The sequence below is a fragment of the Hemitrygon akajei genome, chromosome 18 (assembly GCF_048418815.1).
Source record: "Hemitrygon akajei chromosome 18, sHemAka1.3, whole genome shotgun sequence".
Lineage (NCBI taxonomy): Eukaryota > Metazoa > Chordata > Chondrichthyes > Myliobatiformes > Dasyatidae > Hemitrygon > Hemitrygon akajei.
The window spans coordinates 16,613,886-16,626,187 of NC_133141.1; the positions used below are offsets into that span (position 1 = coordinate 16,613,886).

Sequence of the window (12,302 nt, forward strand, 5' to 3'; positions counted from 1 at the left end):
ACTCATCAGTTCATTTGAAAGAACAGCACATGAAACTTAGTTAATACTGCATTATTGGAGGAATGAGGTTTGTAGGGTGCTGGCTTTGGTGAAATTTGCACAAAATGGAACTTCGGTAGATCCACAGAAAAAGAAATACCCAAAGTAATAGTTAAAGGTGCTGAAAATTGAATATGTTAAGTATTATTTATAATAGGTAGGATGAGGTTAAGAAGCTAATGCACAGATATTAAAAACTGGATAGATAGAGGTTCTAATCCCTTGAAGATAAAATTTAGCCCTAAGTGTTTTTAAGTTATACTAAAGTTATAAAACATTTGAAAGACAGCAACTGAATTGCTGTTTTCTGGGACTATACTTCAGGAAAAACTGATTGGAGAGGTTATAATTCAGATTCACCCAAACGATGCCAGGACCAAAGACTAAAGTTACAAGTACAGATTATACATATATGGCCTATATTCCCTCAGGTCTACAGAATGATCTAACTGGTGTTTACAATGATTAAAAGGTGTGTGAGAGAGAAACAATAACCTTTAGTGGGAATCTCACAAGGGGGTTATGCCATTTCACTGGTGACGTTAAGCAGCATTTCTTCACTGATACAGTTGTGAAAATCTGGTATACTCTGCCCCAAACAGTTGTTAATTGTTGAGGTGGGGAGGGAGGTGAAAGTCAATTGCACATTTCAAAATTGAGATTGACATTTTTATTAGATAAAATTTCAGGACCCAATACAATTTCAGATGCTTGGGTCAATTATCAGATAGCAACATAACATGCCAATTCATCTCAGGATTGAAGATTGGAAAAGTTGCTGTCCCAAATGTCCAAGTCCAAACTACCAAATTATACTTGTATTTACACACAATTCAGACCTTTGAACCACAGTAGTGCACTTGGAAAGCTCAAGCCAGGCCACAAGTAAAATTTAAGTACACTTTCCCAATGATTTTCACATATAATAAATTGAGGGTACTAAATGAACTCAGTGCTCCAATTCAAAATTGTATTAATGAGGCAATAATGCTAATAATGACCTTCTCCAAGTCTCCAGGCTCAATGAATTAAACACAGCATACTAGTATAAAAGAAATAAAAGGATGAATAGGACTGATTTGTTGTAGTTCAAGAGTAATTTCTCTTATGGTATTGCATAAACATTCTTCCACTAATTGTAAAATTAGTCCTCATATCTACCTGCTTGCTTTCTTCCCTTTTTAAAAAAAAGTTATTAATCCTGATTACCCTCCATGTGAAATGTTTTAACTTTGGCATTGAACAATTATGAAAAATTATTCATCTGTTCAAACATTAAATGGTAATAAAATCTTGCTCAGAGTAACTGGGGTGGAGAAACAACTACATCATTTCTTTTACAATTCAATTTCATGCTCCCCCCTATTCCTAATTGTGAAATTACTATCAGAGGTAGCCACATTTCTTTGTGGGAGATATCACACATATACAACAAGCACTGTATAAAAATAAAGGGTGATTCTTCAAAGAGTAATGGAAGGAGAGTCTCTGAATGCTTTAAGGTAGATAGATCTTTGATAAGCAATGGGATAGCCTTAACAAACTGAATTCCATCATAAAAACTTTCTTGCCAGAACTTTCAACAACTCATCAAGAATAAAATTATAAAAGTTAATCTGTGTGTGCTCACAAAATGCAAGTCATCCATGCCATAGACCGACCTGGATTAGACTTGTTAGATTTAAACAGCATTCAATACAATCAAGACCAATTGAGTTCGGGTATTTGATTATCATTAAGAGCTGCTATTTGCCTAATTTGTTTGTTTGTGAACCGTACTATGACAGAGTTCAAATTATTATTTTACTTAAAGAGTGGTATCCATAACCTAATCTGGATATCCAGATTACCCATGTGCCAACTCAAGAAACTGTCATTTACATTACACACCAGTTTTTCGTACAAGAAACTTAAAATAAAAAGCCACCATAGTTCTAACCTCTACACTGCTTTGCTAATTGGGTACTCCGAACTTAAACTTTGCATTTTGAACTTAAAATGTTATAAAAATCTCAATATTCATCCACTTGTTTTACATGTGCATTTAAAGACACCAACTGCAAATCAGCTCCCCTTATTTCCAGAGTATGGGCAGCAAGACAGTGGAACTTAATCTCATCTCTTTGATATTACTCAGTGGCAGAATACAGTAAGTGTCAATCACAGATTCCAGGAGCATGTTCAATGTTTCTTGGGAGTGGGAAGTGATTGTTAGAAATCTACCTCATTAATACCAGGGCAACTTTCTAACATAAGTAATCCCTCTATTACAAAGACCTCTTACAGTCGGCCCTCCTTATCCACGGGTTCTACATACGTGGATGCAACTGACCGCGGATTGGGAAAATCCTGAAGTTCTCTCTCCAGCACTCGTTTGCGAGCATGTACAGACTTTTTTTTCTTGTCATTATTCCCTAAACAATACAATATAACAACTATTTACACAGCATTTTCTTCATATTAGGTATTATAAGTAAGTCGGAACAGGTACATCCGGAATTATTTAGCATCAGTTAGTCAAACATTGGTCTTAGTATATAGTACATATTTTACCTTTCTATGCATATAAAACACTTAAACATATGTATTTCAATAATTAAACCACCACATTGCTTAGTAATAATTGTAGCTTTCATCGGGGCAGGGCCTTTCACATGCTCCATTATTCTCACTTTATCCTTTAAAATTGTTCCAATCATTCACCGACTGTAGCCTAACACTTTTCCAATGACTAATAGTGTTTCACCTCTTTCCGATCACTTTATTATTTCCACTTTATTTTCAATCGTGATCGTTTCCCGTCAACGGAACAGAAACACTGCGGATTCAGCAGCAGCCATGGGCGGCGGGTCCCGAGCTCCGCCGGGTCCTAAAGTCCACCACACTGAGACAGGTTAAATAAGGGACTTGAGCACCCGCGTTTTTTGGTATCTGCAGGGGGCCGGGGGGGAGGGGTCCCAGAACCGATCCCCCATGGATAAGGATGGCCGACTGTATTTTCATCTCTAATGATTCCAATCTCATCTCTCCTTCAGATCCCCTTCTGCCACAACCTTAATCCATCCTTTTCATCTTTAAAATCAACAATTCCCATGCTCTCCTGGCCAACCTCTCATCCTGTACTTATGCTGACATATCTTAATAGCACAAATTCGCGCCCATGCATAATCCATGAAGATGGCTTATACGGTCTAATCATCCTATTATCATGTTCAATTCTCTTCATGGTCTCAGGACTCCAAACATCCAAAATTGTCTTGCCACACAACTCTCCAAAAACTACAGATGGTTGTGCACCTCTCTATATTTATCCCATCCCCAGTAAAATGTCATCAATTATCTTGCTCTAAACTCAAATTCCTTAAAACATTTGTCCAATTATGCATTGGCAACATAATAGTTTATACATTAAAACTATATATTTTAAAGCTAATGTTTTTTGAACTTGAAAAATTACCATTGATATGAGATTCAACTATTCAACACAAACAAGCCCAATCTTGTCCTCTGCAGACAGTTGCATGTATAGATTTAATAGTTTGAGATGAACATCAACCACAGCTAATTATCCCTAGTGTGTAATTCACACACCAATTTTAATACCTTAACTGCTTACCCAGCTCAGGTTCACAATTTAGATACAAAGCAAATCAAGAAATTAACTTTTGACCTTTTGGTATAGATTATGAACAGGTTTTACAGGGCCTTTATTATCAAGTGAAATCTATCAAGATCATCATATTTCCCACACCAATAGAACATCAAAACCACAGAAATAAAAAAATATAGAATATAAAAATGAAGTAGTAATGTTGAGGCTTTATAAGGCACTGGTGAGGCCTCACTTGGTGTTGAGAGCAGGTTTGGGGCCCTTATTTAAGAAAGGATATGCTGACATTGGAGAGAATTCAGAGGAGGTTCACAGGAATGATTCCGGAAATGAAAGGATTATTGTATGAGGAGCATTTGATGGCTCTGGGCCTGTATTCGCTGGAATTCATAATAAGGGGTGACCTCATTGAAACCTATAGAATGTTGAAATGCCTAGATACAGTGGACGTGTAGAGGATGTTTCCTATAGTGGGGTTGTCTATGATCAGAGGACACGGCCTCAGAATAGAGGGCAATCTATTTAGAATGGAGATGAGGAGGAATTTACTTAGCCAGCGGATGGTGAATGTGAAATTCACTGCCACAGACAGTTGTGGAGGCCAGGTCAGTGGGTGTACTTAACTCGGAGGTTGATAGGTTCTTGATCAGTCTGGGCATGCAAGGCTATGGAGAGAAGGCATCAACATAGGGGAGAGGGGGGAAAATGGATCAGCCATGAATCAAATGGTGTAGCAGACTTGATGGGCTGAATGGCCTAGTTCTGCTCCTATATTTTATGGCCTTTGTGGAAATATTCCTTGATGTTCTTCATTATAATCCCGCACTATATCAACTTTTATTATTCTTGCCCTACTTCAGATCATAATGTTTACATCTTATTAGCATCTGTTATTAGAAACAGTGACTAAGTACTTGGATAAATTAGAATTAATCAGGGAGCCACCATGGATTTGTAAAGGACAAGTCAGCTCCAAGTAACTTTTACGTAGAGAACACAAACATGGTACACAAGTAATTCACTGTCCGTTACTATATGGACTTGCAGAAACCATTGACAAAGTTTGCACAAGGGCCAATGAGCAAAACAGAGCTAGAATTGAAAATATATTCTGGACATAAATAGCTAATTGACTGGGAGACAAAACAAACCATATTCGGGTTAATGTGTACCTATCCCAAAAAGCAGGATGTAGCTGGTACGGCCTCTACTCCATACACCTTTCCTAACACCCAATTCAATCAGAATCTGCCTCAATTTTTTGACACTTATCTATAAATTATGAGGAAGAGGAAGGCATATATCCAATCACGAGGAAATCTGCAGATGCTGGAAATTCAAGCAACACACACAAAATGCTGGTGGAATGCAGGCAGCATCTATGGGAAGTACAGTTGACGTTTCAGGCCAAGACCCTTCGTCAGGACTAATTGAAAGAAGAGATAGTAAGAGATTTGAAAGTGAGAGGGGAGGGAGATCCGAAATGATAGGAGAAGATGGGGGGGGGGGGGGGGAGAGGGATGAAGCTAAGAGCTGTAAAGTTGATTGGCAAAAGGGAGACAGAGCTGGAGAAGGGAGAGGATCATGGGACAGGAGGCCTAGAGAGAAAGAAAGGGGGAGGGGAGCACCAGAGGAAGATGGAGAGCAGGCAAGGAGTGATTGTGAGAGGGACAGAGAGGGAAGAAAGGGGGGAAAATGATAAATAAAAAATAAGGGATGGGGTAAGAAGGGGAGGAGGGGCATTGACAGAAGTTAGAGAAGTCAATATTCATGCCATCAGGTTGGAGGTCTCCCAATCTGAGGCCTTCTATATATTGGTGGCTGGTGTGATATACTGTGTCCGGTACTCCCGGTGCGGCCTTCTATATATTGGTAAGACCCGACGCAGACTGGGAGACTGTTTTGCTGAACACCTACACTCTGTCCGCCAGAGAAAGCAGGATCTCCCAGTGGCCACACATTTTAATTCTACATCCCATTCCCATTCTGATATGTCTATCCATGGCCTCCTCTACTGTCAAGATGAAGCCACACTCAAGTTGGAAGAAGAACACCTTATATTCCACCTGGGTAGCCTCCAACCTGATGGCATGAACATTGATTTCTCTAACTTCTGTTAATGCCCCTCATCCCCTTCTTACTCCATCCCTTTTTTTAAATTTATAATTTTTCCCCTCTCTCTCTCTGTCCCTCTCAATCACTCCTTGCCTGCTCTCCATATCCCTCTGGTGCTCCCCTCCCCCTTTCTTTCTCCTTAGGCCTCCCGTCCCATGATCCTTTCCCTTCTCCAGCTCTGTATCCCTTTTGCCAATCACCTTTCCAGCTCTTAGCTTCATCCCTCCCCCTCCTGTCTTCTCCTATCAATACAGATCTTCCCCCTCCCCCTCCCAAATCTCTTACTATCTTTTCTTTCACTTAGTCCTGACGAACGGTCTCAGCCCAAAACGTTGACTGAACTTCTCCCTATAGATGCTGCCTGGCCTGCTGTGTTCCACCAGCATTTTGTGTGTGTTGCATATATCCAATGTTTAGTGGTAAAGTAATTAGTGTCACAGAGTACAAATGTGGAAACATTGGTACATTAAACAAGTAGGCAAATTATGTTCCAAATTTAGAGGGAATTGCAAAAGTACTTTCTAATTGATAAAAACTAGAAACTGAAGCAGAGGTCCATATAGAAGAATCACCAGAAAAGATTATCAATGAACGCTAGTCTTTATTTCAAGGACACTTGAATACAATGGGGTGGCAGCTATATTATGTTTGCCTGAAGCTCTGGCTAGAATGCAACAAGAGTGCTGTATATAGTTGTAGCATCTCATCTTGAGAAACATGTATTTGCCTTGAGGACTCAGTACAGATTTAAGCTAAAATCTCTAGGTGAAAGGGTTAGTTTATGAGGATTCGTTTCAAAGACATGATTTACTACATTCCTTTGAGTTAAGAATATTAAGGAGAGATCTAATTAATCTGGACTCCACCGTAGCATAGCAGTTAGTGTAACACTATAACAGCTCTGGGAGTTGGAGTTTGGAGTTCAATTCCGATGTCCTCTAAGAAAGCTTCCACACTCTTCCCATGTGCGTGCGGGTTTCCTCCAGGTACTTCAATTTCCTCCCACAGTCCAAAGACAAAGGTTAGTAGGTTAATTGGTCATTGTAAATTGTCTTGTGATTAAGCTACCTGTGAATAGGCTAGGGTTAAATTGACTGGTTGCTGGGCAGCGCTGCTCCGTGGGCCGGACAGGCCTGTTCCGCACTGTATCTCTAAATAAAATAAGAATTAAATAAATTGATTGGATACTTTAAAATCCTCCCAGAGATGTTCAAAGCAAATGACATAACTTTAGTTAAAAGAAAGGCTATTCAAGAGTGATGCCAGTAAGCACCTCTCTTCCCCCCCCCCCACAGAGTTATGGAAATCTGGAACCCCCCCCCCCCCCCGCAGAAAAAGTGCTGATGTGAGATGAACTAAAAATCTGTAGATTTCAGTTTCGATTTATGTTAGACAAGGACACTGACCAAGAAACAAAAACAGATAAATGAACTTGAGGCACAAAGAGAAACTATTCATATCCAAACCATCCTATCCTTGTTTTAAAATCTCACTAAGGAAAGCTTCCTGTAAATATGCTGGAGACAAGTGATCTTGTTACAGTATTAAAAATGGAGTCAACTTCCTTATGTGAACATCCCACTAAATGGTCTCGTCCTGTGGCCACTTTTTCATAGGTTTATAGAGTCATGCAGTCTGCTATGTTACACTGACCTAGCTTTGGACTTTCAATAGTATAAACAAGATTTGAATTTTTGACAGATGAATCAGCTGCACTTGCTTCTATAAATGAGGGATTATTTATAATTGGGCCTTAAAGCTTCCACTAAACCTACATACTAACAGCACAAAAAGCACTTCAGCAAATACACTTCCAGCAGTTGTTCTAGCTCTCAAAATGAAAAAGATCCCAAGATCATTCCAAGTATGCCGTTACTTGACATCTGCTGGTGTACCAAGTATCAACAATAGGGGAGGAAAAATTCAGCTTGACCCCACACTTCCAAATAACTGCCAAGTGTAGGTGGAAGCAGAAGGCTCAGAACCCAACCTGGCTTTAACACGATGAATGATTATTTGTAACAACATTAAAATTGGTTGCAGGAGAAAAGTAGAAAGCTCGTTCCTTTTGGCATGCCATCACTTTGTATTATTTGGTTTATTTCTGAGTAATAGCAATTACTAAGTAATGGCATCCTTCTCTGTAAAAAGCAACTATATAGTTTTAAAAAACCGTATAACAAGATTTATTTTCCCAATTATGAATTTACTTTTACCAGACTTGCCACTTACACAGGCTCTAAGGCTCCCCAAATATGGCTTCCTTTTACAAGATAAATTGCACAAAATCCATTTGACAAAAAAAAATTTGCTAATAAGCAACACACACAAGATACTGAAGGAACTCAACAGGTCAGGCAGCATCCATAGAAATGAAGAAATAGTCAATGTTTCAGACCAAGACCCTTCATCAGGACTGGAAAGGAAAGGGTAAAACACCAGGATAAAATAGTTTGGGGAGGGAAAGGAGGATAGCTAGGTGATAGATGAAGCCAGGTGCGTAGGAAAGGTAAAGGGCTGGAAAGGAAGAAATGTGATAGAAGACCATAGGAGAAATGGCGGGGGGGGGGGGAAATCACCAGGGAGAGATGATTGGCCTCATACCACTTCTCGCCTGCCTGAGTAGGAATAGGAGAGGAAGGAAAGGGGAAGGGGGGGGGGGGGGGGGGGGGGAGATTTCCCAGAAAGAAAATTGATATGCATACTATCAGGTTGGAGGCTACCCAAACAAAATACAAGGTGTTACTCCTCCACCCTGAGAGTGGCCTCACCGTGGCACACGAGGAGGACGTGAACTGAAATGTCAGAATGGGAATCGGAATTAAAATGTTTGGCCACTGGAAAGTTCTGCTTTTAGCAGATGGAGCAGAAGTGCTCGACAGAGCGGTCCCCCAAATTGCTAATAAATGCTTTGTACAAATTGCAAAATTTATGGTGGGCCTTCACAACAAACAGTCCTGCATGGAAATAACTGGCACCCTAGTTCAATGGATACCCAGATTTTCTATTAATAGCATTATTCTTTTCCTCTCGACTGGGATGGAATTTGTAGTGGGTGGTGGCACAAAATAGGCAATAGCTAGAAAAATCATTCCATTATGGAGGGTGCTACAACAGAATTTAATTGTATTCTCACCCAAAATCTATACTTGCAAACTTTCTAGCAAGGCAACAGTATGGCCAAATTCTACTTATTTATTTATTTATTTTAAAAACCGCAACTTCAGCCAAAACTTCAACCAAAAAGCATGCAACTGCAGAGATTGGAAGCCTGAGATTTAAAAAACACTAAATCATAGAAATTCTCAGGTCAGGTAGCTTCTGGAGACAGAAACAGGTTAATGTTCTGAAATGTTAATCAATTTCCCCCTCCACAGGTCTGCTTGACCTCCAGAGCTTTTCAGATTTTCAGTTTTTTTTTTACTTGTGATACACCCTTTTTTTGCCTCAGTTTCAATCCAAATCAGCATAAAATGGGAATTAACCAGATACTCTACTGTAATAAACTTTATATAATGTATTTAATATAGAAAAAATGTCAACAGTCACTAGACAGAATTGTAATCTCCCAAAGAAAATTGAAAGCTAACACATAAAAACAGAGTTAAAGGTCAAACAAGTCCTTTTACAAGTAGTGAGACAGATTTTTAAAAAAGGGAATTCAATACATTAGGAAATGTACTATATCATGAATATATTATTCAGAAATACATGTCCCTTGATACCTTGCCCTACCAAATTGCTATCAAGTCTCAAGTTTCAAATTAACTCAATATCTACAATCTTTTGAAGGCCAAGTTCCTGATTTCAGAAAATTGCCATTTCACTCCTAAAAATGGCTTAATTTTGACTGTGCCCTATTGTTTTACATTCCCAACTGAGGAAGAAGGTTCTATCTACCCTATTGAATTATGTTCATCAATAATGTCCCAAATTCTTATATGTCCTGACTCTTTCATGTCAAACTTCCCAGAGGTTTCATGTTCCATTTAAAAATCTGACCCAAGACTAACTAAAGCTTAAAGATTAGTTTAGCTTTATTTATCACATGTACATAAAAACACAGCAAAATGTGTCAGTTGTGTCAAATCAAATTATTGAGGATTGAGCTGGGCTGCCCGCAAATGTCACTGTGCTTCCAGTGCCAACATAACATGCCCGTAACTCACTCACCCTAATCAGCAAATCTTTCAAAAGTGGAAGGAAGCAGGAGCACCCAAAGGAAACTCACATGGTCACAGGAGGACCGTGTAAACTCATTTCAGACAGCAGCAGAATTCCAACTCTGATCTCACAGCTGACCTGTAATAGCTTTCAGCCAACCTCTACACCACCATGCCACTCTAAACTAAAATATAACTCCACCCCCTTGCATTCCAGCTTCCTCAAACTGAGGTCACCTTTTTTTAAATTTTATTTTCTCCCAGCCCACAAAACTTATGTTAAAAACCTTTCATTCCTCCCTAATCTCATCATTTAGAAAATATTCTGATTTATTTTTCCATAGATCCAACATGGATTACATCACATTTGTACACACCAAGCTCCATTTCCCATAATTTATAAAAGAACCACCTGAAGACTATCACAGGCCAAGCCTGGGTAACAAATGCCCTCCATTTTTACAGATTTGTACAAGTCAATTTTGTCCGGAAGGAGGAAAATATATAGAAAATACTATTTGGTAACATTGTTCCACAGAACTGTAATGAATGAACAATTGCTAAAAGTGGAGTTCTGTTGTTGATAGAATAAATGCACGTACATACATCAGATCTTTGAATTCAATATTATGAGCGCTCATTTGTGGGGGCTGCCCATAAAACAGAACTTGGAAGGGTGATGGTAGAATGGAGGAATGCAAGGGGACAGAATTTCTTAATAGAGTTACAGACTAGAATAAATTATAAAAATTAAATGAGGACCAAGCTATAAGAAGACGAACATGATGGGAAGCGGTTGAGCATAGAGCTACATTAGTTTGTTTGGGAACTAAGCCAAAGGAGCTCATTGGGACTATTTTTATATTTATTTCACATTTCTCCTCAACCCATTGAGTCTAAGCCAGTTTGCAATACAGCCCATCAGTTCCATTCCCCACAGCCTATTCTAAAATACCCTGATTCTCCTGCCATTCATCTACACTTGGTGTAATTTACACTAACCAAACAACTCAACTAGTATGTCTTTGGACTGTGGGAGAAAACCAGAACCCCTAGAGAAAGCCTAGACAGGGAAAATAAAAACAGGGTCTAGCCCAGGTCACTAGAAGGCAGCAGCTCTGCTGTCTGCACAACCAATGGAGTCCCATTGGTAACAACTTCTGGCTATTCACTTCAACATAAACAATTGCACGTTGGAGTTTTAAAAACTTGGGAGGCATAATATCTTGCACTTTATGTGGAAAACAGAGCACCATCTCACAGATCCAGAAACCTGGTTTGGATCCTAACTTCCTTGTCCTCCCTGTGACTGTGTGGGTGTTCCACAGGTGCTCCAGTATCCTCCCACATCTGAAAAAGTCTGGCTGTCAGACTAATCAGCTACTGAAAATTAACCTTGTTTTGAAGTGTGTAGTAGGAAAATCAGGAAAACCAAAGGAGATGCAAGGCGCTCCTTCCCTCCACTAGCCTGCAGGTCACCCTTGGGCAAGGTGTAGCATCTGTTTATGCACCCTCCACCCTCGATAAGGGTCATGTGAAGCCATTGGAGCAGGTGTATGAGCAGCTGATGCATATCACAAGTCCTGGTTATGCAACCACTGACGCCAGGCAGACAATCTCTGAAGAGTATTGATAAAGGCCAGGGCCACCCATCTTGTAAAGACACAGTCCAGGAGGCGGCAATGGCAAATCACTTCTGTAGAAAACTTGCCAAGAACAATCATAGTCATGAAAAGACCATGATCACCCCTGTCTTACGACACAGTACATAATGATTATGAGTAGGAAAGTCAGGATTGAGTTATTGGGCATGAAAGAGACAGAATACTACAGAGAAATGGGGGAAAGCTGGTTTTACTCAGAACCAACACTTGAAAAGCCAAATGGCATCCTCGTATCTTAAAAATAGAAAATAATTTCACAATTAACAACTTCAAGTGTATAGTTAGCAGGTAAGCATATAAATTAATAGTGTTTCAGTTTTAAAATCTGCCTCCCAATGAACTCCATTAGATAGATATTTGGGTCAGTAATACAACTACCTACCAATACTGACTCTCAAGATGCTTATTTCAAAAATAAGGCTGAAATCAGATTTTGTGATACAAAGACAGCTAGAGCTTAGGGCAAAATCTTTTATCTCATTAGATCATGAAATGCTTTCAACACTGGATGGTAGGAGATGCATGTTTTGACTCCATCTACCAACAAAAGTTTTACTCCACAAAAATATATTTTAATATAACAATAAACTACAATTAAAAGCTAATAATCCACAAAAGTAAAACTCAAAGTTGATTGTGGACCAAGAATAATTTATCATCACTAGATTAATCAGCTTTTAGTTAGGCACCACTCATTAAACATTTTTCCAA

At 39.2% G+C, this 12,302-nt stretch overlaps 1 protein-coding gene across 12 annotated transcripts in view; it reads right to left on the minus strand.

Moving 5' to 3' along the window:
- The window catches only part of kmt2d (lysine (K)-specific methyltransferase 2D), a 235,339-nt gene that overhangs the window by 220,841 nt on the left and 2,196 nt on the right, over nt 1-12,302 (minus strand). For 3 of the 12 annotated variants that reach the window (XM_073070982.1, XM_073070986.1, XM_073070988.1), the window contains exon 3: nt 6,833-6,915. The exons of the other annotated variants lie outside the window; for them this stretch is intronic. The gene's annotated coding sequence lies outside the window, so the exon portion shown is untranslated. The remainder of the gene's footprint in view (nt 1-6,832; nt 6,916-12,302) is intronic. 12 annotated transcript variants of the gene reach the window in all.